This window comes from Hipposideros armiger, unplaced genomic scaffold (genome assembly GCF_001890085.2).
Source record: "Hipposideros armiger isolate ML-2016 unplaced genomic scaffold, ASM189008v1 scaffold_583, whole genome shotgun sequence".
NCBI classification, from domain to species: domain Eukaryota; kingdom Metazoa; phylum Chordata; class Mammalia; order Chiroptera; family Hipposideridae; genus Hipposideros; species Hipposideros armiger.
The window spans coordinates 873437-879203 of NW_017731933.1; positions in this window are offsets into that span (position 1 = coordinate 873437).

Below are 5767 nucleotides of genomic sequence, written 5' to 3' on the forward strand. Positions count from 1 at the left end.
AAAAAAAAAAAGAAATGTGAGTAAACGATGCGATTCATTTAACATATATTTACTGATAGTATACTCTATGGCAGGCACTGTTCCAAAGTAGTGGCGATAATTATCTCACCTTATGCTCTTGTAAGAAGGACAAACAATAGCATCTAATAAAATGTAAGCTGAAATGTGATATACATGCTAAAGTAAAAAAAAGGCATGAAAGAGACAAAGAAAATGTCAGTGATGATGTGATAGACACTAGAGCAATTGAGGAAGACAGCAATTTGGATAAAGGAAAAGCTTTTCTGGCAGGGAACAACATGCACAAAGATGGCTAGGCAGAGACATCTCAGAGCTCCAGAAAAAAAAAATGAGGGTAGTGTGTCTGGAGCGAGTAGTAGGAGATGAAATCAGAAACACAAGGAATGAGAATTGGAGGGAAGCAATGTAAAGAATTATGAAACATGTAATGGATTTTCAGTTTTTTTTCTGAAATGGGGGAACTTTGGTTGGCTTTGGATAAGGTAGCATCATGGTCTGAGGTTCATTTAAATGAAGTATCATGACTTCTGTCAACATGTAGGGAGCAATGGAGAAACTATGGAGGTGTATTAGGAAGCTAGTGCAGTGCTAAAAGGGAGAGATAATGGTGGTGAGACTCTGCATGGAAATGCTGTGTAGGCAAGTCATCAGATTATGGATGAATTGGACGTGGTTTGGCATCAAAGTGCAGGCAACTGTAATGACTCCAAGTCATTTGGCCTGAGCAGCTGGAAAAGAAGATGAAAGTTCCCAAAGTTAACATCCCCAAAATGTCAACACAAGCTATGCATCCAACAACAACAACAAAATTATGAGTTATATCTAGCAGATTTCTCCTCAAAAAGGTATAAAACATAAAAATGTTCAGAGGGCGAATACCTGTGTTCATATCTCAACATTTCTTCCTACAAAACAATAACCTGGGAACACTAGGTTTGCAAATAATCAAGAAGGAATATATTTGAGATAAAATATCTTGTAGGTAAAAATATCTTAAGTTAGGAGGAATAAATTAAAAAAATAAAAAAAAAATTATTCTACAACCGGGATTTAGCACAATAGAATTCACAAATCCAATAACTATCAAGAATTGGAGATCACCATTCAATATGGTGAAGAAACTCTTTTTTAATATTTGCAATTTAATTTTTATTTTTTAATCAACTGTAGCACAATGCTGAAAAATATCCTGGGGTCTTTCCTGAGGGTACCCGAATCATAGTTTCTAGAGCAGGGAAGTGTAGGCTCCTAGTGGTCAACAGAGCTCTTATTCTCCCCAAAATCATTCACACAAGTTTTTCCATAGAAAACTGAACATCTAATATGATCTGAGCCATCCATACACTTCCACATAGATAAATTGTATGTGTTTATATTTCTATGTCAGAAATAAAACATTTGGACATCGATCTTTTTACCTGTGTTCCTGCTATCTATTCCTACATTAAAAGGGGAAGGATATATATATATATATATATATATATATATATTTTTTTTTTTTTTTTCCATCCAAGGGTTGTTGTCACTCTAGGCTTTGGGAAGACATTTTTGTAATATACCTTGTAGGGAATATAGGGGCTAGAATTGGTTTCAAGTTATCACTGTTGATAAGTGAGAGAAAGAATATTTTCATGTAGCCCTTAGTTGCTGAGATTTTATATATCCTCAAGGATAAAAGGCTCAGTCATCAAGATAATGTGACATATCCTCAGACTGTCACCATTTCCAGAACAGGCTAGCTTTTCTGGTTTAACAATTAGAGCACAGTCTATGAGATAGCTCTGCTTTTGAACTTGTGCTTGCCAAATCTATACTAGGTGCTAACATCTGACTAGTCCTAGATTTATGTCATGTGCTAACATTCAACAACATTCTTCATTAAAATCAAGTATTCTGAATAAGTGAATTTATTTCAAAACATGTCTTTATTCCCATCACCAACATCTAGCCCCCCCAAAAATTAGTGCTTCCATGGAATGTGCAGAACAAATAAAAGGTAAAATAGCTACAAAATGAATGTGAGCATACATCTTTCATTTTAACAAAGAAAACTGAAGGAAATAACTAGAAGAATTTTTTTAGGAGTCTGACCAAAAACAAGGTAGAAATCACAAAAGTGTGTTATTAGAGATGGATCGATGTGGTTCTGGAAGCCTGATGGGGACTTTCTAATCTACTGTGTCTCCTTCCATGAGCATCTACTGAAGAGCACAGTACTTACTTCTTTAGAAGGTCAGAGCAGAGTCATGGTACGGACACATTTCTAAATTGGGTAGAACACAACAGGGGACGCTCAAATTTTCCATTGGTTTCCAGGCAAATATTTTACAACTTCAACACATTCATTTCAATTCATCCTTTTAAATTTCCCATTTTGATCTATGCTATTAATTTGAATAACATATTAGTATAGCAGTATAGATGTATAATGCATCATTACAAACTATACATGTATTGAGGAACATGTTAGAACCCTTGCTGATTAAATGAGACTGAATGCAATCAAGTTTTGGAGATGACTAATTAGAGCCCTGCTTCCTGAAAGTCTATGTAGACAAATGTTAATTCTGGTTGCAGTTTCCCCTGGTACATGAGGATCAAAAAAGTAAAGGAAAGATGTAGAACATGCTTAAATTTCAAGAACTCCCTTTTAGTCTACATGTGTGACTTTATGACTCCTGGGATTTAAAATATTCAGACTTATGAGATCTTTGTCATGTGTGATTGCAATTTCTTTTATTTTCGTATTTTCAATTCACCTTCTAGTGAAATAATTGTTGATGACATTATTATGAGTAGAAGTAGTAGTGTCATAATTGCTAAGACTTTTCCTTAGAAATTAGTTGACCTATAAAATCCCAAAGGCAAGGAACCTTTGTCATACAGACAATCTTTCGAGTTCTATTTTTGTGATCTCCCTTCCTTCCGTACAGTCTTGGCTTTTCATAACTTTGCTCATATGATTTGCCTCACCTTGTTGCTATATTTTAGAGACCATGCACTTTAACTTGACACTAAATTAATTTCAGACCGGAATGATTTGAAACATCTGGAACCAACACCTTTCCAGTAAATCAATTTCTGTATTGAGAGAAATTCTAATTGGGGAGACCATTAAACCTGAGTCCCTCAATTTTCTGGTAGAAAAGGTTTTGTAGCGCCATGCCTGAAAGGACTGAGTGGGGACCACAGAGAGATGTTTTTGATATTGGGGTGAAAACTATCTTAAACCTCCTTTGATTAATATGTTTGTTTTTCCCTGAGTGTAGAGCACAAAGCCAGGGCTCTAAGTCATCGTCTATATTGCAAAGCACCTACCAAGATATGGTATCATCAAGTCAGTTGAATAAGCCCCAAATGAGAATTGTTTGAGGACTGGCATGACTCACCACTCAGACTCCTTTGAGTTTGATGTTCTATCCAAACAACAACGCAAAGTTTGCATGCAAGATCAAGGACAGAAGGACCGGTGGGTCCTTGTCATCTCTCTTTGCTCTTCATGGAAGGACATGAAAGTGCATCAGTGTCCTAAGGTCTAGAAGCCCAGGAGCCCAGATGAGTCTGGAACTGTGACCTTGCTACCTTAGAGCATGACAGTTTAGAAGATGCTATGTAACCACTTAGTGAATGGTGTAAGGAAAAACTTTTTATGACACCGTTGCTTCCACGTGTTCCTGCTTATTTGAGTCTATTTCAGGTTTCATGGCACACAGGCATCAAAATTGTAGACAACTTGTTCCAGAAGTAGGAGCCACTGGGCTTTGTTCCTTGTCTCTTCTCAGACATCTCATCTGAGAACTGGGGAGAAACTGTGCTCGGGAACATGATGATAGCACAGCTTTTTTAAAGTGACATCAACTATGTTCAGCCTGAAGAGTCCAATTCCAGCCAAGGCATAGGAGACAACTATTTAAAAAGCATGCAATGTGACAGTAACAATTGCATTTTAGTAGTGAACTCTGGGGTTGTCTTATCCCCATGTGTCTAAAATATACTTACTACAGATTTTTTAAAAAGACAATCATTAAATTGCATTGCAAATGTAGCTTATGACTGAATATGCTGAATTATCTAGCTTATATGTGATTGTTTAAGATTTATAAACCATGTGCCTAATACTCTCCCATCCACCCAGTTAGAGCTTTCTCTTCGCAATATGTTATAATTTTTTGTAGTATTAGCTGATTGACCTTTCCTAAAAGTCTTAGCATGTTCTGAAATTCTCCATTCCTTCAGGAATCACTCAGCTTTTTCAAAAAGACGATATAAAATAATAGTAACATATAAGTGCAAAATTCAGAAAAGACGTATTTTTGAAAAGAACAAATAGTTCAATCCCCAGGAGATACATTCTTCATAAACCCAAGTATAAATGTAGAACATAAAGTTTAATGATGTGCACATATGAGTATGTGAGATTCATTAATTTAAGAAAGATTCCCTTCTTGTTGGTCCAAAAATTTGCTTTGCACTGGGAATAAAAGAATGAGCAAAAAAACAAGGTGGTTACTCTCACTGAGCTTACAGCTTAACAGCAACATACAAATTATTCAAATAATCATCCAACTAAATGCATATTTACTAACTTTGATTGTGATGAGGAAAATACAGCATGTGTTGAAAACACGTAACAGCCAGTCCAATTCTAGTCTTGGGGTCAGGATTGAATTCCCTAAAAAAATTACATTAAATCATAATGACATAATGAGTCCTAAAAGAGGAGGTGCATGTGACATAAAATAATCAAAGAGAAGGAAGCCAGGCTGGCTGAAGGGCAAGGAGAGCACAGAATGACATGAAGACTGCCAGTATCTTAAGAGCAATGGAGATCCATTGAGGAGATTGAGGCAGGGGAGTGATATCAGTAGATTTACATTTAAAATGACCTTCTGGGCTTTAGTGTTGAAAGTGAATCTCAGGAGGCAGAGCAGGTGTGGGGAGATCTGCTAGATTATTGAATAATTCAGGGAAGTTAGGATAATAACTTGGTCCCAGATAATTTATCAATGAGAGACATCTAATGTGGAAAACAATTTTTGCAGACATTGCCTGACATCAAACAAATCAAAACCCTAAACAGTCATAATAAGTTAAAGTTAGAACAGCTCTAGAGAGGATATAATCTAATTCACACATGTTAAAGGTAGGAAATCACTAGTGTCTTAACAGATGAAAGTGAACGGCTTGCATTGTATTTCATTTACATACATTGCCTACCACTTGGAGGGTAAAGAGTATTTGTGAAATGGAAGCCAAAAAGGAACTGAACAATATTTCCTTTCCCTTGATATTTATCTATTTTCACATTAAGCAACAGATAGTCCAAACCCTAACCAAGAGATAAGATAGGGTGTGACCGTATTCAAGAATCTTCCCTAATACTCACAAAATACTCCTTACTATGTCGGTTTCCACTGACATGGTCTAACATTATCTGATAATTATTTTTTCACAATGATCACTTTCAGTTTTATGTTAACCTTCAACATTAATATTTTTGCACATATAACATTAATGAAGAGTCAGATTTGTTTAATTTGGAAGTAAAAACACTTTTTATTGTCTTTTACTAAGTTGTTTTTCTTTTTTGACAAAAAGTGCATGTTAGGGTGAAAATACTTTATTTTTTTCCTTTACAATCAGTATACACTATAAATGCCTAGAGTTGTTTATTTGGATCTTTGAAGACTGCTGCTTTTGTGAACTGATTTTCAAACCAAATTTCACAGCAAGCCATTTACAGAAT